Source organism: Chiloscyllium plagiosum, unplaced genomic scaffold (assembly GCF_037043375.1).
Source record: "Chiloscyllium plagiosum isolate Xiang-an unplaced genomic scaffold, Cpla_swu_hap1 HiC_scaffold_1, whole genome shotgun sequence".
NCBI classification, from domain to species: Eukaryota; Metazoa; Chordata; class Chondrichthyes; order Orectolobiformes; family Hemiscylliidae; genus Chiloscyllium; species Chiloscyllium plagiosum.
Window position 1 is genome coordinate 92243561 of NW_028270139.1, and position 27968 is coordinate 92271528.

General features: G+C 40.3%; 2 long non-coding RNA genes across 2 annotated transcripts in view; one reads left to right on the top strand and one right to left on the bottom strand.

The window, feature by feature from the left end:
* Positions 1-2649, top strand: part of LOC148152160 (uncharacterized) — a 71789-nt gene extending 69140 nt beyond the window's left edge. Inside the window, exon 3 of the long non-coding RNA XR_015758632.1 lies at positions 2452-2649. This is a non-coding gene — a long non-coding RNA (uncharacterized LOC148152160). The remainder of the gene's footprint in view (positions 1-2451) is intronic.
* A 24126-nt stretch (positions 2650-26775) lies between these two features.
* The window catches only part of LOC122549399 (uncharacterized), a 61589-nt gene continuing 60396 nt past the window's right edge, over positions 26776-27968 (bottom strand). Inside the window, exon 3 of the long non-coding RNA XR_006311519.2 lies at positions 26776-27952. This is a non-coding gene — a long non-coding RNA (uncharacterized LOC122549399). The remainder of the gene's footprint in view (positions 27953-27968) is intronic.

The window sequence follows — 27968 nt, forward strand, 5'->3', positions numbered from 1 at the left end:
GCAATAACCTGCTCAGTGACGTGCAGTTTGGATTCTGCCGGGACCACTCAGCTCCTGACCTCATTGCAACCATGGTTCAAATATGGACAAAAGAGCTGAATTCCAGAGAGGCGGTGAGAGTGATAACTCTTAATATCAAAGCTGCATTTGATACACTGTGGCATCAAGGTGCCCTAGCAAAACTGGAATCAATGGGAATCAGGGGGCAAACGCTCTTGAAATTATAACTAGCACACAGAAAGATTTTTGTGGTTGTTGGAGAGCAGTCATCTCAACTACAAGAAATCTCTGTAGGAGTTCTACAGGGTAATGTCCTTGGCCCAATCATTTTCAGCTGCTTCATCAATGACCTCCCCTCCATCATAAGGTCAGAAGTGGGGATGTTTGCTCATGGTTGCACAATGTTCAGCCCCAGTTGTGACTCCTCAGATACTGAAGCAGGTTATGTTCAAATGCAACAAGATCTTGACAATGTCCAGGCTTGGAGTGGCAAGTTACATTCATGCTGCACAAATGCCAAGTTATGACCATAATCAATAACACACAATCTAACCACCACCCTTGATATTCAATGGCATTACCACCACTGAACCCCTCACTATCAAAATCCTGGGGGGTGATCATTGACCAGAAATTTAATTGGACTTGCCACATGAACATAGTGGCACAAAAGCAGGTCAGAGGCTCGGAATACCGCGGTGAGTAACTCACCTCCTTATTCCCTAAAGCCTGTCCATCATCTCCTGAGTGTGATGGAATATTCCTTACCTGCTTGGATGGATGCAGCTCCAACTCAAGAGGTTTTGCATTGTCCAGGACAAAGTTGCCCACTTGATTAGCACCCAATCTACAATCATCCATTCCTTTCATAGGGATGCTTAGTAGCAACAGTGTGTACTACGTACAGGGTGCACTGCAGAAATTCACCAAACAGCACCTTCTAAAACCACAACCACTTCCATCTAGAAGGACAACAGCAACAGATATATAGGAACACCACCATCTGCAAGTTCCGCTCCTAGCCATTCACCATCTATCTTGGAAATATATCACTGTTCTTTCACAGTTGTTGGGTCAAAATCCTGGAATTTCCTCACTAAGTGCATTGTAGGTCAACTTACAGCACATGAACTGCAGCACCATCTTCTCAAGAGCATTTAGGGGCGGGCAATAAATTCTGGCCAGACAGTGGTGTCCATGTCCCGTGAATGAATTAAAGAAATAGGGACATAGAGACAAGGACAGGTATTGGCTTTCAGAGGCCATCCTCTTTCCCTCCCCAATGTGTGTATAACATTGGGACAAATGGAGATACCCCTTAACTCACCTTTCCAATGGTCAGCTTTCTCACCCACCGGGGAAGCTGATAATCAGGGAGATGGTGAGATAAGGCCCTTTAGGAGCCATTAATTGTTCACAAGGCCCTTAATTGGTGGTGAATCAAGAACGTCACGCATGGAGCTTCTGGCCCAGATCAGAGTTGCAAAGGTAGCAAAAAGGGCATGAGCTTCTCTCCAGGCCAAATGTGCCCAGCTTCCTCTCCTTTCTTGCCACCTCCAGAAAGGTTGAATTTGTGGCCAAGTTGTGTTGAATATGTGGGTCTTGCCAACAATAGATTCATGGCATATCTTTAGACTTTTAACTCCAGATTTGTTTTTATTGAATTCAAATTCCACCATCTAGCTGTGGCGTGAGTCAAATGCAGGTCCCCAGAACATCACTTGGTTTTCTGGAGTAACTATAATGCCACTGAGCTGTTGCCTCCCATCAATGAGGGACATAGTCGACAAGGTTTGAACCTGTACGGGGAGGCTCCCAACGGGTTTCTGGTCCATTGCCTTAACCCACTCGGCCACAACTACAGGAAGCTTTGAATGTATGAGTCAATTCAGGCATCAATTCCTCCTGTTCACACGAGGAATGCTCTCATAAAACAAAGGACCAGATTACAGGATTATGGGGACACAGCAGTGGCAACAATAACTGGACAGCTACTTCAATGAGCTGGCACAGACATGATGGGCTGAATGGTGTCCTTTTGTGTGATATGGGTGTCCTTTATCATGTTAAGTTGAGAACAAGTCCATGTAAGATTGATTTTGCAGGTCACTGGAATAGTATGTAGCATGTATGGAATCTATTCAGTAAAATTGGGAGTCGGCCTGTTTGAAACTTTATAGCAGGCACCTCCTCATCTTGCTGCAACTGATGATATGTTTACCGGTATACAATATAATAAATGTTATCATTAGTGAAAACAACTTGTTATTTTAGAAAACAGCTGCACATGGTAAACATTTGCACTATTCTTTTAGGTCTGTTTTATAGTAGCACAGGGTTATGCTCAGGAAACTCAGTGTGGGTGTAATGAGCAGCCCAAGCCCTCAGGTCACAGCTGTTTCTCTATGTGTCAAGAAGCTATAATCCATTTTTTTTCTTGGCTTTGTTTAGGCCTGAGTAGATCTACAGAAGCTGAAAGTGTGAACCGTGCCAGAGTGCTCCATTTTCCAAAAAGGAAGCTAAATGTGGGAATCGGAAGTCAATGCCAATCAAAATGTTGGAAGGAACCATTATGTCAGCTTGCTGATTGTTTGCAAGCTGTAAGCATTATACAAATCCAGAAAAATACATCAAATAAAACTTAGCTTCTTTGTTTCTCTTTTGTTGGATATTTCTGTGTAGGTTTATCAGCTGTAAAAATCCATTGTGCGTTGGTCATTAGCTGCATGCAGATGTCAAAAGGTCTGTAAATGTGAAAGTGACTAACCAGTAATGTAAACAATGTTGGGGTTTCTGATCGGGCCATGCTACTATTTTGCTTTCAATCAAGACATGAGGGAGGAGGACATGTAATATTGAAGCAATATGACTTTTGATTCTTAGCATAATGGTAACATCACTGGGATGAGTAAACTAGTAAACCCTGGGATTATGAGTTCAAATCTCACCATGGCAGATGATGAAATTTGGGTTAAATTAAAGTTTGGACAAAAGATAGCCCAACGGTCATCATGTAATCACCGTTGATTGACTGAAAAACTCACCTGGCTCATTCTCATCTTTGGGAAGGAAATCTGCCATCTTTACCTCTGTCTATGAGTGATTGCAAACCCAAGTTATGGGATTGACTTCGAGCTGAGCTCTGTGTATTTAGGGATGGGTAATAAACATTGGACTATCCAGTGACACCCATATCCCATGACTGAATTCAAAAGGAATTTGTTGCCACAAAAGTGAAACAAAAATAGAAATTGCTGGAAAACATCAGCATCTGTGGAGAGAAATCAGCATTAACATTGCAGGTCCAGTGACCTTTCTCCAGAACTGATGATGGCTAGGAAAAATTTGTTTTTTATGCAGAAGGCAGGAAGAGGCCAGAGGGTAAGGAGTAAATGATAGGTGGAAACAGAGCCCGAAGAGAGAGAAGAGCAGTTGGACAGACAAAAGAGGGATAATGATCAGTCTGGTAGAGTGAATAGCTACTAATGGGCACTAATCATGGCTAACATGGTGTGATAACCATGCCTGGTGTGTGGTGCTTGGGGGTGAAGACATGGGACCAAATGCCCTAAATGTTTTGAACTTGATATTGAGATAAGAAGGCTATGGAATTCCCAAGTGGAAAATGAGGTGCTGTTCTCCTAGCTTGCGCTGAGCTGGTGAATGTAGGTACTTTTTAATTGTTATTAAATAGTAAGTTAATGTGTATTGGCTAGTCATCTTGTTTCAACTGTTTCTGAATTTTCTTTAGTTGATGGTGAGTGAAAGTTGATCCTGAGTGTGATAGGGTGACAGTGATTCAATTCATTACTTCTGGCAGAATATCATAGATGAAAAGTCAGCATACCACAGAGTAAATCATCCAAGGCCTACAGGAACTTGTAGAGCAGAGGGAAGTAAGTCAACACTGGACATTTTCCAGAAAAGGTGAAGACCAGAATTTCCAAGGGTTTTTCCAATATTATTCACCCAGAGTCGAAAGAGGGTGGGACAGGAAATCACCTTCCCTTGGTTTTTGCCTTCTGGTAAGAGCAAAATAACATCAATAATAAAATTGACTGCATTTTTCTCACATATTTCAGCTTTTCTGAAAGTGTTTTAGTCACAAAGTATAACCACCAAAAACCATGCATGGAAAAATAAATGCAGCATCAAAAAAACCTAGAAATTAAATAGGCTGACACAAAATCAAAACTACTCGATGACTGGCAAAGTAGAGAAACTGGGGAATAATGTGGTTTTCAGGATGGTACTCTTTTTGGCAAAACCCAGGGCATCAATCATCAATTATGTATTGAGGCTAATGGAAGAAAATTTGACAGAATTATTAACCTTCCTCTGTGCTATAAACTGGTTCTGGGTGTTGTTGCAGATAGAGTCTTAGAGATATATCGCACAGAAACAGACCAATTTGTCCATGCTGACCAGATATCCTAAATTAATCTAAAAATCACACAACACCAGGTTATAGTCCAACAGGTTTAATTGGAAGCTCACTAGCTTTCGGAGCGATGCTCCTTCACCTGATGAAGGAGCGTCGCTCCAAAAGCTAGTGTGCTTCCAATTAAACCTGTTGGACTATAACCTGGTGTTGTGTGATTTTTAACTTTGTACACTCCAGTCCAACACCGGCAGCTCCAAATCATAAATTAATCTAGTTCTATTTGCCATTTTTTGGCCCATATCCCTCTAAACCCTTCCTATTCTTATACCCATCCAGATGCTTTTTAAATGTTATAATTGTACCAACCTCCACCACTTCCTCTGGCAGCTCATTCCATACGCACACCACCCTCTGTATGAAAACGTTGCCCCTTAGATCCATTTTAAATCTCTCCTCTCTCATCCTAAACCTATGCCCTCTAGTTCTGGACTCCTCCACCCCAGGGAAAAGATCGTGTCTATTTATCCTATCCATGCCCCGCATGATCTTATAAACCTCTATAAGGTCACCCCTTAACCTCCAATGCTCCACTGATAACAGCCCCAGCCTATTCAACCTTTCCCTATAGCTCAAATTCTCCAACCCTGGTAACATCCTTGTAAATCTTTTCTGAACCTTTTTAAGTTTCACAATAACCTTCCTATAGCAGGGAGACCAGAATTGTACACAATATTCCAAAAGTGGCCTCATCAATGTCCTGTACAGCAGCAACATGACCTCCTAACACCTATACTCAGATCTGTCAATCATAATATGCTGACCTCTCGAATCCACAAAGCAGATTCTTCATGGTCATTGATGAGTAGACTCACAGAGAGAAGGATGGGTGCAAGCGAGAGATATTACTAAACTCTATTAATTAATTCTCAGGTACCAACCAAGGACAATTCATCAACTTTCACCAATATGCTGTGTGGCTTTATTAGCTTTCTTGGAAGTTTGGAAGGACTAAACTGGCCATTCAATATTATTACCAAAACTAAATCTTCCACCATCTGAATCTTAGATCTTACCATTGATCCTCAACTGAATCAGGTCATCCATATAAATAACAAGAGAAGGTCAGAGACAACACTCCTTCTAAGCTGTGTAGACACTCGGAAGGTCCACGTCCATGCATGGTGATCTGTGTGCCAACGTCCTTTGCAGTGATGATTTCTGGTTCTACACTGCCATGCACAGACGTTGGAGGCCTGAACAAAAGGAAACTAAATTAATTTGAATGCTGATCAGTGGCTGGGAATTCCGTAGAAAAGATCTCTTCTCTGGCTCCCAAACCTGTCCACCAACCACACATCAGAAGTGAATTGAATACTCCATCTGGCCTCGAAGGTTGCAACCTAAACATTATTCAATATGTTCAACGCCATCTGGGAAAAAAACAGCCCACTTGATTGATACCCTATCCACTATCTTAAACATTCATTCCTCCACCACCCCTGCACAGCAGTTACAATTTGTCCCAACTACAGGATTTAGTGTGGCACTTTATTATAACACCTGTCAAAACTCTACATCCTGTAAGAACAAGGGCAGCAGGCAGGTGGGAGCACCACAATATGGAAATTCTTCTCCAAGTCATTCATGATCCTGACTTAGAACTGTAGCACTAACCTTTACTGACACAAGGTCAAATTTCTAGAGCAGCCTCCTGTGGGCATATCTACACTGCACAGGCTGCAGTTGTTCAAGAATGCAGTTCACTACCACCTTCTCAAGGATAATTAAGAATGGACAATAATGTTATTCTGACCAGCGACATCAGATCTCACAAGTGAACAAAACAAAAAAGGGCCCTACTTTCTATTTGTTTGTTGCTGTTGAACTGAAGTCCTGCAATTGTTTCACTAACAATCCACATCTTGGTGCCATTAGATAACAATTATAGTCAATTTTTCAGGATTTATTTACGAAAATGAGTAACTAAAAATTTCCTCCGCAGAAACATTCCCTTTTATTATGAATAGAATCTTTAATAATATTGGGGTTGATAAAATTCACAAGAAGGATGTAGAAAATTTGAGGAGTAGGGAAATGAATCTCCTGTGCCTGAAAATTATCTGCCCTAAACAGGTGGAAGTCTGTTTTACTATACAAATCAAAGTCTCTTGCTGGTGATATTTGCATACGTACATTCAAGTGCATACTCTAACTACTTGCACCAAGGATTCATGATTATAGAATTCGAATTAGATTGTCACAAGTACTCAAGTACAGGAATAGCTGAGTACGGTAAAAAGTACTCAATGTCGCCATTCTCCGGAGTCATCCTGGTTACAAAACTAAAATAAAAAAAAGCCAGCAGAAAAAAAAAGACAAAAACATAAGAAAAATGACCAGTGTTGTTATGACATTGATGGAAGCAATTTGCCCCATCATGCTTGCACAGGTTCTATTAGCTATTGCCAATCTACTGCCTTTTCCTCTTATCTCTTCATCCCAGTTTGAACAAAAAAACTATTCGTTGCCCTCTCAATATCTCCATTGAACCTACCTCCATGACATTTTTCAGGTGGTTCATGCCATGCCCTAACTCCTTGTTGTGTGAAAAAATATTTTTCTTACTTCACCTGTACTTCTTTTGTCCGTCTGTTTCAGTCTATACAAAGTTCACACAGGGGCTGCTGGAGGCCACTAAATGACTGATTGCAAATTTTCTTCAGGTCGAAGCAACTATTCACTTGTGTAAAACAGGCCAATATGCATTCAGGTAGATGTTAGGAAAGGAGGGCCAAGGGTTGTACAGGAATGGGCTCTAAGTCAGGGAGGCCTACTACGTTTATTCAGCTCAGAAGAACACTTTTCTGTTCCAATCTTCACAGCAAATCCACTCCTGACAAGCTCCTTTGGATAGTAAAACAACATGATTTCCGTACTTAGGTTAGGATTGTAATTGGGTCTAATGTTACTATTCTGTGTTTTCAAATAAGGATCTGACCAGAAAAGCAAATGAAAATCAAGCAAAACAGATGGGATATTGGATGATAAGTCACCCAGGCATTTTAATTGTCCAATGTTAGGTTTCTTGGGTTAATAAAGTCGCCTTTCCTATCATAATGAGTCTCAGATTGCTTGATATGGAATTCACTGACATCTCTCACCTTGATGAGCAAATTCTCCAAGGACATTTAAATTTAGAAATGGACTTTTGAAAAGGTGAGGGCGAAAATGGCCGTTCCAAAACATTAACCTATTTTTAGGTGGTGATCACAATGCTGTACATTTCTAGCACTTTTTGTTTTCAATATAGAGAAAAATGACTAGTAGGGGTGTTAAGGCTTGTGTTCAGCTAACAGTGATGGCCACATTTGTTTCTGAGTTCATTCTGCACTGTTTACAAACTGCATGAAGAGGAGGAAGACGTTTCAACAACAACAGTATCAAAGGGCTTACCATAGCTTTATTTCATGCTAAATTAAATGTGTGCTTCACGTTTCTGTCTAAGTTATTTCCTCAGGCATCTGCATCTGCATCTGCTCCTGCAAACATGCAAATCATCTGCACTGGTACAAAGTAATCTCACATTCAGCTTTCAGATTGTACTCTGTTTTATTTCCAAACATGACCTTATGTCCTTTCAAATTCATATCTCCCTTTATAAAGTAGGGACTCAGGCAGTTGTTTGCAATGTCACTTCAATTTTAATCATAAAGTTATCTGCATCAACTTTAACCAAGTGTCCAGCTTGATAAAGCCCTTGAAAGGGATTGTGTTGTATGTTGATGATAGCTGTTGTTTGTGCTGCCATCCATATCATCTAATTGTGTGCATTCTTTAGGGGCTTATATGGTCTACTGTGTGCAGGACCTTGTGGTCAAATGAGAAGATTCTTGTAATGTAAGCCGTATGCATGTATTTACATGCCATGAGAATAGGTTCTACATTGCAACAAACACTGTTAAAAGGACCTAACCTGTGGTTGTGTCTGAGTTTAGAAGAATGAAGGGTAATCTTATTGAAACATGAGATTCTGAGGGTGCGTCATAGGGTAGATGTTGAAAAAAATGTTTCCACTAGTGGCATAGTAAGGCGACATTCATTTAAACTGAATTGCAAAGGAACTTCTTCTCTCTGGGGATAGTCAGTGTCTGGAATTCTATAAACCAGAATGTTATGGAGGCTAGATAACTGGTAGTATTTAAATATGAATTAGATTTTTTGAAACATTAAGGAATCAATGACTATGTTGAGTTGGCACAAAAGTGAAATTGAGACCAGGGCCATATCAGTTATGAGCTTATTGACTGACAAGGCAGGCTCAATGGGCTGAATGGCCTCATCTTGTGCCTATTTCTTGTGAGGTTATGATCCAAATTCAACAGTTTCTGGAGTCAAAAAGGGCAGTGCCTGAAGAAGTCCCCTCCTATCCCTCTGCGGAAGAGAGCATAGATGCGTCAGTAAGACTGCCCCCTATATCCCCAATCAGCTCAGGTACTACAGCTCAATGGGAAGGTTAGCCTCATTAGAACCAGTAATACTTGCTGGTGCGCACAACACTGCCACATCGCCACAGAGACACCCAGGGTCAAGGCACATGTAGGACTGCCAGAGACCAGCTGCTCAGCCCCAGGCAGGAGAAGGCCCTGTGTTGATGGTTAATTCGTGATATAATTGAGATGCACAAGTAGACAGAGGAGGAGCAGGTGGAAACTGGGTAACCTGACACAAAGTTTGCTGGGATTGCAGCAACACAATCAATATGGATAGCTTGGAACCAGGCATAGACAGCCAGCTTCAGCATGTTTAGAGGCTGTTGGATATACACAGAGACCTGCACCCCATCAAGTTACAATAATTCCCTTTCTAATCTTTTCAGGAGCTGTTGATTATTTTTTGGCTATAAATTCTTAATGTGTGGTTTAATCATATTGTTGCATAATTTGTCATTGGGGATCCTCCCAATCTCCTGGGAATATATGTGTAACAGTCCTTCCATTTATCCAGACAGCCTTGCTGGATTCATTCCATTGATATTCTCTGATGTGATTGCAAATTTATTCTGCAATAAGAGGTAAAATTGTCATAGTCCTAAAGACCAATGGTTACTTTCTCATTAGAAAGTGAGAAAATGGCCAGTAGTAGTTTAACCTGAGGGTCACAACACCTCAGAAAGTGGGTCCTTCATGGTAACCTCGTCAGTGCAGGGATCCAAACTACACTATTTGCATTACTTTATGTCCCAAATCAGCCATCCAGCCAACTGAGCTAACCAACCCTACATTCTATAATTTGGGGTTGTGCTCATCTAAATCCACCCCACAATATAAATTCTCAATCTGTACAATATATTTGTCTATATTTTTGCCCTAGTTAATCAAAACCATAACTCCTCTTTTCCCTGCTGACTGCTTTATTGTATCCCTCACTTGGCCTCTTAATTTTCTCTCCATTTTATACACACGATGATTGTTTTTATTCATTCATTAGATGTGAGCATCATTGGCTATGCCAGTATTCATTGCCCATCTCTAGCTGTCCTGAAGAAGGTGGTGGTGGTGAGCTGCCTCTTGAACCACTGCAATCAGTTGGTGTAGAAATGGCTACATCAGGGATGGAGTTTCATGCCGGAATCATTTTGTTTCAAGAAAATTTCAAAACAGCCTTTTTTAATTGCTAGTTATCTTCTCTACTTTCTTGAAAATATTTATCTTTACTTGGTGGTGGTTCTACATTTGCTGTCTGGTATCATGCCAAGTGGCCATTCTTTTGTAACTTCTAATGTTGATTATCTCTTGCTATTCCACCACAAGCCTTTTAGAGTCAAAAACTCATAGAAACAGACCCTCTGGTCCAATTTGTCCATGCCGACCAGATATCCTAAATTAATCTAGACCCATTTGCCAGCACTTGGCCTATACCACTCTAAACCCTTCCTATTCATGTACCCATTCAGATGTCTTTTCAATACTGCAATTGTACCAGTCTCCATCACTTCCTCTTGCAGTTCATTCCATGCATGCATCACCCTCTGCATGAAATTGTTGCCCGTTAGGTCATTTTTAAATCTTTCCCCTTTGACCCTAAACCTATGCCCTCTAGTTTTGCACTCCCCCACCCTGGGGAAAAGACCTTATCTATTTACTTTATCCATGCCCCTCATGATTTTGTAAACATCTATGAACCAATATAAAGCTCAGCCTCTGACGCTCCAGGGAAAATAGCCCCAGTCTATTCAGCCTCTCCCTACAGCTCAAACCCTCCAAGCTTGACAACATCCTTGTAACATTTTCTGAGCCATTTCAACTTTCACAACATCCTTGCTACAGAAGGGAGATGAGAATTGCACACTGTATTCCAATAGTAGACCTGTATACCCATAATATGACCTCCCAACTCCTATACTCAATCCTCTGACCAATCAAGGAAAGCATACCATGCCTTCTTTACTATCCAATTCACCTGTGAATGCACTTTCAAGGAACTAAGAACCTGCACTCCAAGGTCTCTTCGTTCAGCAACCCTCCCTAGGACTTTACCAACAAGTGCATCAGTCCTACCCTGATTTGCCTTTCCAAAATACAGCACCTCATATTGATCTGAATTAAACTCCATCTGCCATTCCTCGGCCATTAGCCCACCTGATCAAAATCCAGTTGTATTCTGAGGTAACCTTCTTCACTGTCCACGACACCTCCAATTTTGGTGTCATCTGCAAACTTACTAACCATACCTCCTATGTTCACATCAAAATCAATTATATAAATTATGAAACACAATGGACCCAACATTGATCTTGTGGAACACCACTGGTGACAGGCCTCCAGTCTGAAAAGCAACCTTCCACCACCACCCTCTGGCTTCTATTCGCATACCAGTTCTGTATCAGAATGGTTAATTCTCCCAGTATTCCATGTGATCTAACCTTGTTAACCAGTCTACCATGAGGAACTTTGTCGAATACCTTACTGAAGTCCATATAGATCATGTCCAACTCTCTGCCTTCATCAATCCTCTTTGTTACTTCTTCAAAAATCTCAATCAAGTTTGCAAGACATAATTTCCCATGCACAAAGCCATGTTTACTATCCCTAACAAGTCCTTGCCTTTCCAAATATATGTAAATTGTCTCACTCAGGATTCAGGAGAAAGTGAGGGCTGCAGATGCTGGAGATCAGAGCTGAAAATGTGTTGCTGGAAAAGCGCAGCAGGTCAGGCAGCATTCAAGGAACAGGAGAATCGACGTTTCGGGCATAAGCCCTTCTTCACATTTTCAGCTCCCTCAGGATTCACTCTAACAACTTGCCCATCACTGATGTCAGGCTCACCGGTCTATTGTTCCCTGGCTTTTCCTTACCACTTTTATGAAACGGTGACACCACAATCAAATTTCACAATCAAAATCATTTCTGCCAATCCCTGAGTTACATACACTTGCTCTTAATTGTACTTTAAATGGGATAATGATCAACAGTGAGAAGCAACGCTAGATAGTTTCCGCTCCTTGAGGAGAATTAAAATGCTCTATCTGGATTGAGATCAACTTAATCAATTATAGGTTTGGACATTATTGCTAGTAGCTTTCTTTACTACTGAGCCATCAAAGGCCTAATAATGTACTCATTATGCAAAATAATACCTGAAGCAATACATTAAACCTGGCTACATTTACTCAGTCTTAGGAGTTCACAGTTCATGTTAGATTAAACAATAAGGATGAGTTGGCCAGCAAAATTGTAAAGGACTCAAAATGTAAATGCCTCGCAGATTAATTGCCTTTTGCAGTTTTCAGTGCAACAATAATGATTGATGTTGCTTTCTTCAGCAGTAAAGAAAGAGATTCAAAATAATGATTGAGCTCATGACAACTATAACGAATCATCATTCTTCCATTACGTTGATGTGTGCCATGGGAGTGTCTACAGGTTGACAAAGCTGGTCAGAAAGAAAATCCATCGAAACACAACAATCTATCATTCTCCTACAGTTAAGACATGCACAGATTAATTTCTTCAAGATCTTGAGGTGAGAGGCTGTGGAGAAAAGACTTCCTAGATACCGTCAGAATGTTGTTTTGCATTTATCTTGCTTCTCCAGCTTTGAATGAAGTCAGGTAGTCTTAGGTTTTTGTACAAAATGAAATGAAAAAACAGATATCAGGAAAAAGGATTAAGAGGTCAAGAGATGCAGGTCATAATAGATGTTGCGAAAGAAGGATAAATGTTGACAGGAAAAATCACAAAACCTTAAAGGTAAAGGTAAAGCGATCATTACTTAAGAGACCAGACTGGCGTTACATGCAAGGTAAATCTGAGTAAATTAGAATGGAATTAGAGTGTGAGTGAATAAACAAAAATTGCCACATCTGGAGGCTGGGTGTAAGCCATCAGTGAGTGCAATAAACCAGTTTTTTTAATATGTGTTTAATAATGGTACTATACTTACCACAGATTGATTTGTTGAATTACAAGCAAGAAATGTAATAAGCATGAATAACAATTAGCACAACAAAATTAATGAAGTATAAGCTAGAATGATACAGCTAAAAATATTAAAAACTGACTGCAAGTTAGTCACACATACAAGCAATAGATAAAATGCAGCAAACTATTAAATATTCTGACAAGCCTGCTGTAACCAAGATTCCTTCATATTCAGTTAAGATGTGGATAGACATGAAAATTATGCTATTATTTAAATACACACACAATATATGAGCTCATAAATTCACCTCGTTTAAGAAAATTCTCTTTTTAACTATAGGCGAGCCTCACTATGAATAGGGAACACAATTGCAGAGGTTATTGGTTGGAAAACCATATAGCGTGAATGATGTATAATAAATTGCAAATACTCCAGAATTGCAGAATTATAATGTGCATTTTGACTACAATAACATATCTCTTCAGATTTAAATTACTGATTGTTGTCTTGTAATTTGTACCGTTTATGGTCTGTGTGATGAAAACTTGCTAAATCAGGCATGATAACCTATTTCAACCCCAAAATGTCCCATTTTCCTTCATCCTGTCAGAAACTTAATTGCATTAGTTTCTCTGGAACATTGCTTCGGGTTCAGTAATAATGTGGTCAATGGTGTAACCATTCTATTATGCAAGGATTCAGAACTGGTGGGGGACAATGTTGTCATAGCTTTTTCTTATTTGACCGAATTGTGGTAATTTTGTTTTATTTTACTTTAAGTTAATTAATATAGAGTTAATGTTGTGGGTCTTTTGTCAGAATAGAATATTCCCAGCATTTTAGGCTCTTTCTTCAGGTTTCTATTTTTCAGCTTTGTCATTTACTACTAGTCGTTTAGTTGCTGACGTGTATCAGGAAACATCCCACTCAGCTACATTGAATGCAAATTTATTGGCACTGTCTGTCATGTATATGCCTCCAGACTGCATACTTGAGATTGTTATCACATGAACAGCTTTCAATTTTGGACAGTCTTGTCAATTCATGTTTCAATTTCTCGTAGTTTCCGGAGGAATGGAGCATTTGTAGGTGTAAAGAATTCAAGCTAGTTTCCGATATTTCTGATTTATCTTAAAGAATGCAATTAGTTTAAAGTTAGTTCCAGCATGTTATAACCAGAAACTCTGCACATTACCATTCATTATAATACACAGCTGAGCAATTGCACAATCCTCATTGCCTTGTATTTGAAGGCTAATATTCTGACTGTCTAACTCGAAAATCTAAAATCCTGGAAATGCTTCAACATGGTTCAGGAAACAGTTCAGAGAGATCTGACATCACAAGTTTCAATATGTACCTCTCCTCAGAGCTGGAAGGTTTCCCTGATGAATGACATTTAAAATGAAATGGAACAAAGGAACATAAAAGATGGACTTTAAACAGCCACAAAAACAGGACAGTAATCGATGACTTGTAAACATATAAAAATGTTGGACAGGGAAAGATCAACAGGATCTATCCACCCTGCTACATATGTCTAGATGATTTGACCACCGTGATACAGACAATTCACACTCAGAATGTAAGCTTCTGGGCAATGACAGAAGATAAAAGTCTAAGCCAGTTAGGAAAAAAACAAATCTGGAAAATTTCTCTTTGACCTCTTTAGGCAATCAAATCTAAGGCAGACGATTCTGACATATGTTGTATCTTGTGATCAGTTTCAAAGTCAATGGGAATAAAAATCAGGATACAGGAAGATGTAAAATGGGCTGTCAGTTTATTCTACATTCCACTGCACTAAATGAATCTACAAACCTTTTTAATTATACCTGATAGAATTTGGGTCCATTGTATTGTAACGAAAAGCAAAAAAAGATGCAAACACATAGGAACCCTCTGTCATAAATACAGCCCACAGATCACTTTCACCTCTCTTCTTACTAGATAGGCAGATATCTTAATAATTATGGAGTCAACATGACCTTTTTTGACCTCAGATCATTTTGAAACATAATTTTAAAATGACTGTTGTGCAGGATTACTTTTTATCTTATGCTAATGAAGGTGTGGTTTCCTATACGCATCACACCCAGTAATTTGATTTATTGGACATCATTAATTGTGTAGATATAAAATGAATTTAAATTGATTGTAAATGCAGGGAGTTGTCTGCTAGCAAAAGTAAGTCGAAGATAGGAGATTCTATGGAAAAAGTGGACAATAAAATCTAGTGTCCAACTTAACATAGTTGGATTAAAGCAATAGCTCAAGAAAACAAATGTTGCTGTTATATCAACAGAAAGTATATAAATAGCCCACGTAAACACGGCATTACTGCTATTCAACCAGTGGCAGGTGGGACATTGCAAAGCTAACCCTGTTGTACTTACTTGGGGTGAGGTCCCTCATTGTCAGATACTCAGTGCTTCATTGAGGGGTGCAGTATCAGAAAGTGGAGGTTCAGTTGAAAGCCATTCCCTGCCCTTTCGTTCTAAACTGTAGGTCATTGGCAGCCAGGGAGCCCTCCTTCTGAACCCCTATCCCTGCCCCATTCACCTGTGGTCTGGAGCCCTGATACATTACCAGCAGCCAGTGCCACATCCCCCAGTGACAGTGATGAAAGTGAGGTACCTCTGGTCTCTGATAGCTCCATGGTGATGGGACTTCTGTTTCTGGTGTCTTGACTTTGGAGAAACACACTGGTGGCCACATCAGTGCCTGATTTGCATTTAAAATGGCATGCCTTCCATTTCGGAGTAGAGAGGGATTGCCCTATGAGGAGAGTTTGAGTAGATTGGGCCTGTCATCATTGGAATTTAGAAGAATGAGAGGTGACCTTATTGAAACACTATGAAGATTTGGGGACTTGACAAGGCAGATGCAATTAGGTTGTTTCCTTTTGTGGGAGAATCTAGGACCAAAGAGCTTTATCTCAGAATAAGGGAGACAGAGATGAGGAGAACTTTCTTCCCTGAGAGGTCAGTGAATCTGGGGAATGTTTTGCCACAGAGAACTGTCGAAGCTGTATTGTTAATTATATGCAAATCTGAGATAGTCAGATTTTCCATGAGTAAGACAATTAATGTGGAAAAGATGGGAAAGTAGTGGTTGGAAAGTGGTGTTGAGGATTATCAAATGAGGCAATGATTCAATGAACTAAATGGCCTGATTCTACTGCTATGCCTGATTATCTTAACGCAGATTGTGGGCAAGACCCACTTGGAATAGAATCCTTAACAGAAAGGGAATCATGGGAGACAAAGCATTGGCGAGTGGAGGCCCAAAGTTTCCTCATGGAGCCTGGAGCAGCTGCTTGTGCTCCTCCTGTCCCCAGACATAACCTTTCTATATACATTGTAGCCCTAGCTGTTGTTCCTAACAGGTTTATACCCGGTGGGGAAACCGTGAATGTACTTCTGTTCAGAAAATGGCAGATCAAGCCCAATGATGTCATTACAGTACTATCTGTAAGTTTAAGGTTGTGCCTATTATGACGCCAAGCACTGGTGAAGCAGTGATCATGCACGCAAGGAAACACAGCTTTGTAGTCAAACTCCTCTGCATAGGCTCACCAAAATCCAGAGACATTCCTGATGAAGGGCTTATGCCTGAAACATCAACTCTTCTGCTCCTCGGATGCTAGTTAACCTGCTATGCTTTTCTAGTGCCACCCTTTTCAACTCAAACATTACAATATGGCAAAATTGACTTGTCCCTTGATGTGTGGTTGTACTAAACTTGCACGTGCAGTACTGGTAAGGCACCTGTGCAAGAGATGTCCCTGAAATGAATGAGAAAAAAAACGCTGAGCCAGAGGCACGCTCACAAACAGCTTGGTGTGCCTCACCTGCCACCTCACTCATTGCCCCATTCCCTGAGTGAAGTATTGAGCGAGGCAGTGAGGGATGTGGCCAGTATTGAGGGGCAGAAGGAGGAGTAACAGCCAGTAGCAAAAGGGGGGGGGGAGAGGAGAACAGGGGGTGGGGGAGAGTGGCCATCAGTGAGGGGTTGGAGGCACTGCTCTGTGGTGAGGAAAGTTGAAGGGACCAGCGTGACAACATCAGAGGTGGAGGTAGTTAGGTCATTGACCAACATGTTCCTGGGGTCAGCCAGAAGGTTCTATCATGGTGGTGAGATATTATTTCCACTGTCTCTGCATGCATGGTTGACCATCTTTGGCTGAAAATGTGTTGCTGGAAAAGCGCAGCAGGTCAGGCAGCATCCAAGGAACAGGAGAATCGACGTTTCGGGCATAAGCCCTTCTTCAGGAAGTGACCATCTTTGGCCACTATCTTGATGCTGACAACACACACAAAGAGACAAGTAGTCAGCTTACCATCCGACTTGCTTCCCAGCCTGAAAGATGAGCAAACTGACTGCATTTTCTCGTCCTGCATAAAACCATCTCAGTTTGATCTTTCACTAAGCACAAATGAGTGCAAGCTCAGAACCAAACTGTAAGAATAATTCATATTGCAATGAAAAATTAATAGAAATGCTTTCTAAATATTCATTATTATTGTTCTCAATTGCATCTTCATTTGTACCTCTCGAAGGAAGTGTTGCAATTATGTCTCAAATGTGCAATATGTTATTGGATCAGTAAACTGCTTTTCTGTTTAGCATTACAGGGAAATCTGATTAATGTAAGAAATTGATTCTTTCTAAATTTAAAGAGCAGTGCAGTACATGTAGTGCCCTTAGCTATAATTGCTGGATTTCTTTCTCTGTAAAGTGGTTTTATATCTGATTCTTAACTTTCCATTGGAGTTCAATAAATTTCACTCAGTGTTGCGATCCAATGTGTCTGCAGACATTCTGGACTGTTAATGGCATTGGAGAAAATAGGTTTGAATGCAATTACCAGGTCTGTACAAACAGTACCTGAAATCTAACACTATCTGAAGTGTGTCAGGCAAAATAAGCTGGATCTTGACTTTGGGCTGAATTTTTCCAGCCTCTAAACAATGTGGAGCAATATGAGCTATGATGGGCAATTAAGTTAAATAGGTGAAAATGGGAAACTGACATTCTAGGTGTTGACAGAAATGAATTCCAACTTTCCATAGAAGGTTTTGGTGGCTTAATGAGAATCCTGCTAGTGAGTGGTGAGGGGCCTAGTTCTTGCACTAACATCTCAATATTACCTCACCTCAGCTCATTTATGTGCAGGTTACTAATTTCCAGGTGGCAGAGAGGGTGTAGATGACACAAATGTCCTGACATGAGAGCCAGAGACATTACTTGGCATTTGCAGGTGGCCAACATCTTCTCTGGCAATCCATTAGCCCACTATTTCTCACCATCTCTGGGCATGCTCCATGGGCAGTGACTGCTTACACCCTCTCACCATGTAAATTGGCATCAGCAAATAATCAGTCTCATCTCATCGTCATGGCACATTTCAGATTAACTCATGATAGAGCACTTTGATGCTCACTGCATGTTTTCCTTATCTTGTGCATGTATATGTGCATGTATTTATGTATATATGTGTATGTGTGTGTGTCTGTCTGTCTGTCCTTATGTTTATGCATGTATATGTATATACAAATGCACTCAAGTGACTGTACAAATGCTTTATGTTTGATGTAGCATCTTTTTTTTTCAGATTTAGCAGGTAGTGTATTTGTTGTTTCTTTAACTTAAGAAAATATTTGATTGTCTCCTTATTTTTCACAATAATAATAGATACCTACATTTTGATTAAGTGGAGGTAATGACATAATGGTATTGTTACTGGACAAGTAATCCAGAGATGCACAGCAGGTCAGGCAGCATCAAAGGAACAGGAGAATCGACGTTTCGGGCATAAGCCCTTCTTATGCCTGAAACGTCGATTCTGCTGTTCCTTTGATGCTGCCTGACCTGCTGCGCTTTTCCAGCAACACATTTTTAAGCTCTGATCTCCAGCATCTGCAGTCCTCACTTTCTCCTAAGTAATCCAGAGATCCCAGGTAATGACATAGGGACATAAATTCACACCTACTAAGACAGATGGTCAAATCTGAGTTCAAATAAAATCTGGATTTAAAAAGGTCAATGATGATCATGTCCATAAAAAAAACCTATCCACTTCACTTGAGGAAGGGTAAGTGCTGTCCTCACCTGGTCTGACCTACATGTTACTTCACACCCATAGTGCTGTATTTGATTCTTAGTAAGCCACTCAATTGTATCAACCACTAGAAAGTCTCAGAAATGAAATAAAACTTGCAGTATCACCTCAAATCAGTCTAGACACCAGAAAAACAATGGCAAACTCAGCCTTGTTGACCCTGTCATTTATCTTCCCTCCTTAAATATGGGGTCTGATAACAAAATTAGGAGAGCTGTTCCACAGATCAATTCAGCATCAGCCTGACATAGTCATCTTCTTAGACAGGACATTCCAAACCATCTAGAAGGGGAACAGCAGCCAATGATCCCAATCCAGCAACATATGCAGGCCCTCAGTTTACAAATGGTTTGTAAATGGTTTGCTAGATGGTTTGCAAACATTACAACCTGAAAGTTCCTCTCCATGACACTCATTATCCTGATTTCAAAATACATGGCCGTTCCTAAATTGTGGCTGGGTTATAATCCTGGAACTCCCTCCCTGACTGCATTGTGGATCTATCTGCACCATGGACTGCAGCAGTTCAAACACTCGAACCAGCTTCTGAGCATAATAAGGGATGGGCAATAAACATTGACCCAGCTGGCAAAATACAGATTCCTCTGAGTTTTATTTTAAAGATTGGAATAAAGTATAGCTTCATATTAAAAAGAATATGAACCTTTGTCATGACAAACCAAGAGACTTGATTTCAGAGCTATCTCACTGCTTCTCATCTGGTGATAGCAAATAGTTCCAATTTTCACATAAAAGTAGTTTATGGAAAATCATGGATACACTTATGATAGTTCTGGATGTAGGTTTGCTCGCTGAGCTGGAAGATTTGGTTTCAAATGTTTCATCACCTCTGGAGGCTTCATCCAGAGGTTTGCTGGTGATGTTACCTAGTATGGTGACAAAACATCTGAAAATGAACCATCCAGCTCAGCGAGCAAACCTACATCCAGACCCTCAACCTGAGCTACAAATCTTCTCAAAACTTACTTCTGATAGTCTTGTATCCTGACAAAAGTAAGCAATCAGAGTCCACATTTGGCTTAAGAGCAACAGAAGTCAGTTACTTGAAAGCAAATGGATTACATTTGTAAACTGAGGGCCTGCATATGTTGCTGGATTGGGATCATTTTACTATGTTGCATTTCAGCAAGTTCCACATATTGATGGCAGCTAGGGAGCTATTGACAGTCAATCTTCGACTCCTCTCTGTCACCACCACTTGTCCTCCTTGCCTGAGCATTGTGACTCACCCAGAGCTACCTTTGTGCCTAGACAATGGTCAGAAAATCAGATCTCTGTTTGCTATATGTCCTTTGTTTTCCATGTCCTCCCCTGAGAATTAGGCACACACCTCCAACATTTCTACAGAACCAAGCAGTGGTTCTGGCCCCGTGTTTCAATTTACTGATTGCACTGCCCAGGTTTCCCAAACAAAGAATGCCCATGGGTAAGTGAACACAGTGACCTACTCCTACTCCTAATCTGTATGTGCATACCACCTGAGAAACAAGGACAAGTCCATTTTAAAATAAAAAAATTGTATATGCTTAAATGGAGAGCTGATTTTATTTTTGAAAAAAAAAGAGAATTGGAAAGATGCAGTGAATGGTGGAGTTTAATTCAGGTGACAAGAATTTTTCCATTAAGCTCTCACTTAAGTGGCTAGCAGTGTGGCCTTTCGAGTTCAGGACCTCAGGTAAAGATCCTGCCTTTGACCCCTTCCATCTCTACTCCAAGCACTGCAACCGGGATGGGAAAGAGATGGTCACTGTCTGGGGCAGGGGTTGTGCTGGTGGTGCTGGGGCAGCTCTCAGCCAGCCCTGCTCTTCCGATGTCATGTTACCCCTCCCCCAATCTGCAGGGAGCTCCATTCATGGCGACTGCTCCACCCACCTCTGGTGTAATGACGGCAGAGATGGGATGAAGGCCATAAGTGGGCATGAATTGTCCATGAAGGATGGAAGTTGGTGGATACTTCACTCTGCAAACCCCTGTCTGATTAAAATGTCATCTCCCTCCAAACTCCATCTTGAAGGAGGGCATTAAATTTCTCCCAATACAAGTAAGTGGAAAACCCTGTCAGATTCTGAAAAGTTGCAATGAGTTGAATGCAGAGAAATCCACAATTGTTTAATTCCATGTGAAAGTGATGCTGATCAGATTGTGAAGAACAAAGCACAGTGACCTTAATCAGACCAGCTCCCCATGTTGAGTGCTTCAAGAACGTCTATCATATCCTTTTGTGTCAGTTAATTACTTTCTATCTCTAATCTTACTTTATATAGGAACAAAATAGTACTGACAGTGCACTGACCCTCATTAACGTCTGCTTCAGAACTCAAACGAGTTGTAATTATTTGAAAATGTTTTAAACTGTGGTGTCAGTAAGAGAGAGTATTGCTGCAGGCAGATATTAATGTGGAGGTCTTTTAATATAGGAATTTTTATGATTTCAAATTAAGTACATTATTTACACACAACCCTATGGGATTAGGCTGATGGAAATATGGCCAATATTTTTTATGAATCCTGTGTAAAAAAATAAATTCATATAATTTTAGCGAATCAGGCAATATGCAAAATCTCATATGTGCTTTATTTAATTTTCAAGTAACTACCTTAGGTATTAATTTTAAAACAATTCACACAAAGTCAGAATAATAAAGCACAGGGAATTTAATCTTGCTTTTAAATGCTGTTTGATTTTATTATTTTATTTGCAATAGAGCATTAAGCATTAAGGGGAAATGGTGGCAAAGTGCTAATGCAGTAATGTCCCTGGCCTTATAATCAAAGGCCCAGGTTAGCATTTCTGAAATCATGGCTTCAAATCCATGCTGGCAGTTAGTGGGAATTTAAATTCACTCAGAGTCTAGAATATAAAGCTTGTCCTAGTAATGGTGACTTGACAATTATCACTGATTTTTATGAAAAACACATCTCATTCACTGATGCCCTTTGGAGAAGTTAATCTGCCATCCTTAGCTGATCTGGTCAACAGACTATCAGTAATGTGGTAGACTGCCAAAATTGCCTATCAAATGCTGCCTTAATTTAAAAGCCGGTCAATGTCACTTTACCATCAAAATTCAAATCTTCTGCCCAACTGTAGGATCAAGGAGCTGTACTCATTGGAGGTTAGAAGAATGAGAGGTGACTTTATGGAAACGAAAGCGATTCTTAGGGAGGTTGACAAGGTAGATGTGGAGAGGTTGTTTCCCCTTGTGGGACAGTCTCGGACCAGAGGACATAATCTCAGAGTAAGGGGTGACCCTCATTAAGACAAAGATGAGGAGTATTTTTTTCCTCTTACAGTTGTGAATCTGTGGGATTTGTTTTCACAGAGAGTTTAAAGGTAGAGTCTTCAAATATAATTAAGACTGAGATAGGCAGATTTTTAATCAATAAGAGAGTCAAAGATTATGGGAATAAGGCAAGAAAGTGAAGTTGAGCATTATTAAATCAGATTATCAGACATCTCAGTGAATGATGGAGTACATTTGATGGACAAAATGGCCTACTTCTTGTCCCTATCTCTTATGGCCTTATGGAGATAGAGATTGAAAAGAACAGAGTTAGTTTGCTAAAATGCTAACACTTAAGTGTCATCAAAACAAATTGCTGCAAAATTAGGTTAACTTGAGAATCTTGAATGAGAATACCTATTACTCCGTCCGTAGGTATGTACATCATTGGCTTTTTTTTTACTTTTATTTAAATCCAGCAGTGTTCTTTCTTTCCTTTATTATTTTTATGTCTAGAAGTGCTCTGACTCACAGCTGAGTGTTTCTTGTTTACCCGCCACCCCCAACCCATCACCAAATCACCCATGGCATTTTTTCACCTTTTAGCTACCACCAATAGATCACCAGTGTTTTCCAATTGATTAGTGTATGTGCTGAGCCCCGTAAAGGCAGTGCAATTACACTAAAGGAAAGGTGGGGAGAGTGTGAAGGGCTCAATCAAAATGGAGTTGAGAGGGAGTGCCTCACTTTTTCTTTCTGTATCTGGCAGTGTTGCAACACACAACTGAATGGCTTCCCCACCACCAAATCACTGAGAATTCTTTTTTTGTTCTTAACTGTCGACCACCATCAGTAAATGATCTGTGTAGCACATTTTCCCTGTGTCTGTGTGGGTTTCCTCTGGGTGCTCCGGTTTCCTCCCACAGTTCAAAGATGTGCAGGTTAGGTGGATAGGAAATGCTAAATGGTCTATTTTAAAAAAAAAACAACTTCAGCAGAGCCTGCTTTTTGTTTCATTTACTCTATCTTTTCCTAATTAACCTGTTCAGAGACATTATTAAACACCTCTAGAGCAAGTGGGACTTGAACACAGGCCTGGGGTAGGGACATTACCACTGCACCACAGGAGGGCTCCCAGGGGTCCTTCACTTATCTTAATCTAATGACTGGCAACAGCTGCCTCTACGTTGGATTATTGCTTGTGTCTAACCAACTAAAATTATGCAATTTACCAGCAGACATCAGAAATAAATTTAGTGAATTAGGACCTAGTGGGAAGTATCAGATCCACCAATACAGGCAATGTCAATGGGTCTGACCAATTGGTCAATTAACAACTGTTGTTCTGGAATGATATGAACCTGTCTGGCTGAGTTACTAACTACGCAGCCCGTCAAGGAAACTTTCCTCAGCTTCAAATCCCCAAATGCAGGATATATCACATTTGAGTTTAAAGGCAGAAACAGAAAACCATTGAGACGTTAAGCAGCTCAGGCAACAGCTGGCAAAAGAACACCAATTAGTCATTATTTCAGGTATAGACCCTTACACAGCTCTGCAAAGTAATATGACTGTGAGGTAAAAGAATCAGAATAAAGGGCGAGGTTAAAACAGCCAACAACCATAATGTTCCCTGTTTATGGAGGATATTTATGATTGTGCTATTAGAAAACAGTCATGTGAGTAACTCTTGCCATACACATAACAACCTTGAGGATCACCTTTTGAGTGGATTAGGGAGCTGCATAGTCCATTATAAAGTGCATTGCATACTCCTTCCATTATAGCACAAACACATCCTCTGGACTGATTGTTTCCATTGTATTTGTTGATGGTCAGGCACCTCTACCGGAGTTCCTCAGGACAATGTCCTAGACACAACCAGCTTTATCTGTTTCATCAATGACCTTCTGTCCATCATAAAGTCAGAAGTGAGGATGTTCATTGATAATTGCACTATTCATGACTCCTTAGACATCAAAGCTGGCTGTGTCCAACTGCAGCAAGAGGTGTACAATATCAAGATGTGAGCTGAAATATCACAAAGCAACACTTGTTACATGGAAATATCAGTCAATGAATATCTCTCATAAGACAGAATATAAGTGTCATTCTTTGACATTCAATCACATTACTGTAATTGAATCTCTGAGCTATCATTAACCAAAAACTAAACTGGACCAGCATAAAGATGCAATGGCTATGAGAGCAGATCAGAGGCTAGGAATTCTGTAGAAAGTAACTCACCTTCCGACTCCATAAAGTCTCTCCGCTATCTACAGAGGAACCTTAATTGCCCGAAGGACATGGGTGGGGAGTATTTCGTTCGGTTAATCGAATGCCAGATAATCGATGCTGGATAACATAGTTAGCCACACATCAGGACTTTACGAACTTGTTTGGATCATCCAAAATTTGGTTAATTGAATGCCAGATAACTGAGGTTCCTCTGTCCAAGGCACAAGTCCAGACTGTGATGGAATACTCGCTACTTGCCTGGATTGGCACAGCTCAAACAACACTCAAGAAGATTGACACCATCCAAACAGTGAGTGTTCACAACACTCCTGCAGTACAGTTCCATGAACAGGGTGCCAAAGAAGCCAATTCCATAATTAATAAGCTGAAGTGCAGACTGTTGCATGAGAAAAGTTAACATGGGCCATGTCAGACCACTTAACATTTCATTCCTGTGGCTATTGCTGCTTCAAAACATTGATACATCATTCATACATCTGACTCCCTGGCTGGGCTCCTTTAATTAGAAATCCTTCCTTTGATAAATCCAGTGCATGATCCTTCCGCCATCCCTGATTAACTGGGGAAGCTTGAAGTAAGATGTTAATACCATGGTTTAGTTAAAGAGCCTCAGTAAAGCCACAGCAGCTGTCATCAAGTTTCTGACCTTCTGCAAGTCCCATCAATTCAACAGGGATTATCAGTTCCAAATACTACGCTCAGAAATGTATTCTGTAACCTAATTACTGTCAACAGTGAACACTGCGTATAAGACCTTGAGGAAGGATTTGTCATGGTACTACCAGATGACATTGATTCTCTGTGGGCACTGTGTTTGCTACTTGTTGCTATCAATTGTTATTATTAAAGATCAAATTAACAACCAGTCAAACGGTTTACAATCCATGGGTTTGAGGATAAATATTGGGCCAGGATATTGTCAGAAATTCTTCTGATCATCTTTCAAAGAATGTTTTCTGATCCATTTTTTGTCTAGCTGAAAGAGCAGGTGCTGTTTAATGGTTAGTGCCACATCTGAAAGGGGACACCCCAAAAGTGCAGCATTGCTGCAAATTGTCAGGCTAGGTTTTGGGCTCAATAACTCTGGAGTGGGACTTGAACCCCAAACTCTGACAGAAGTGAGAGCGCTAACAGTCCACCATATCTGCACCCTACTTTCTTAAGCAACTCTTGGAGTACTGTTTCTCCAAATGAGACAGAAAGTGGAACAGCTAATGGTATTAAGGGGAATAAACCTTCTTCTGCCTAATTGAGCATCACTAATCCCAGCTGAGGTTGTAAACATCTGCAGCATCTGTAAGCAATGGCGTACTTTCAGATCTCAGAGTTTTAGTTATGGTGGGTGAACCTTCAAAGTACACAGCGCAGTGTTTTGTCCTGTTGGAGTTATGGAATCAGGTTTTGCAGTGTCAAAATTGAACTTGGTGGAGTCATGTGGGCAAAGAGAATGATGGCTGAGCACCAATCTGGAACTCTTGGCCTAATGTTTGACACCAGCCATTTCAGGCATATGGGGCAATGGGCAGATCGGGTGTGGGGGGAGAGCGGGGAAATCCTACAAGTTATTTGAGATGTGACAGCAGTGCCATTGTGTTAATTGCTAAAACAGAGTTTCTGGTGCTTTCAATATGGCAGATTAGGTTTTCAAGACCCTCCAAGCCATGACAATATGGTCCCAATGTGAGTGACATCAGAAGTCATTGAAAAGGATGAAAAAGTTTTAGGAAATTTGAAAGTAGGCAAAATTTCCAAGTCATGTCCTAATTCCTGCCATACTGATGGAATTCTAGCCCTTAAAATCCAAAGCAAGTAAGCCAAAAGATTATTGAAAGAAACCACAGAAAGAAACCAAGGGGAGGGAATGGCCTAGTGGTATTATTGCTAGCCTATTAATCCAGAAACTCACTGATGGTCTGGGGAGTGGATGGAATTTGAATTTAATAAAAATCTGGAGTTAAGAATTTAATGATGACCATGAATCCATTGTCGATTGTTGGAAAAACCTATCTGGTTAACTAATGTTCTTTAGGGAAGGAAACTGCCATCCTACCTAGTCTGGCCTATATGTGACTGCAAACCCACAGCAATGTGGTTGAATTTTAACAGCCCTCTGGGCAAATAGGGATGGGCAATAAATGCTGGTCTAGCTAAATGCCCACATCATGTGAATGAATTTTTTAAAAATCTGGCACCATTTTATTTTTTGTATACGTTTATTTCAATAATAGTTGAATGGCAAAGGTTGGTTACATTTTATAGCATTGCTCAGATTGTTCTTAAGGATAAGCAATAACTACCTGAGATTCTGTTGCAGACAGTCAGTACAAGGGGCAATGGTGGGTTTCATGTATTTTACATTCTTAGAGATTTGATTCGATAAGAAAATCATGTATTATAGCCATGAACTGATTTTATTTAGCCATCATGTTGAATTTTGTTTCATTACAGCATCTCATTACAAAATAAACCATTAAATTAACTAAAAATCAGAACATTGTGAAAAATTAAACCTGTGTATTGACCTGCATCAGGCTGCACATTCATTCAGATTTTGCTATATGCAAGCTAATGTATTTTCCCAGACAGCTCAGGTTTGCAATAAGGTATAAATCCAGGGCAACTGATATGTATATTCATCAGAAGCTTTTTAAAAATTCATAGCTATTATGCTAACATAATACATGTAAATGAGTTACAGTGTAGTACAAATCATTAGTTTTCACTGCATCCTCTGTCAAATATGAATATGCATATACCCAATATATGCAGGAACCTATCATTTATAAAGGAAATTCATTTCACAAATATCAAAGTAAAATTCAACAGGAAAAGATTTTCATGGGGGAAAGATTTCCAAGTTAATGCTTTCAATATAGTCTTTCTTTTTTAGTTTGGGCATAGACATGAGTGCATTTATTTCAGAGGTTGTACAACATGCCATTGATCACCAATTGAAATGAATGGGTAGGAATCACGTAGGCTGTGAATCAAATTCCCAAAATCCAGACATGTGCTCTGTTGGGGTGATTAACTTGTAAGATTTAATTTGCATCTTAACCTCATAGAATTAATCAACCCAAATGGTGAAGCTGAACTGACTTCTTGCAAAGAGAAAGATTCATTGCTGAAGCGCTTACGATCTGTCATGTGAGGAACTGTTCATGACATGTAGGCAGGAGATGGTGGACAATTTACATCACCAACTGGGAACTACTTTGGAACCATCCCCCAGGCCATTCTCCCTGGGATAGGGGAGGATTTGTGGGGGTTGTCAGTTGGGCGTCTTGCTCACGAGCAACCAGTAGCCAATTCAGCTAGCTAATAGTGTATTGAGTACCACTATCTGTGGCTGACTGTAATTTTCAAGTTGCCTCCAGGTCTTTCACTGCATGCAACAATGGCCTTTTGACTTTCATCTGTGACTTCTGCATTGCCCTGAATCCAACTGGAAAAGTCTTGTCCATGATTCCAGCCGCTGTATGCTGAAATCATTCTTTGCTCCGCATTAACCAATGGCCTCTGCAAAGAAATATTA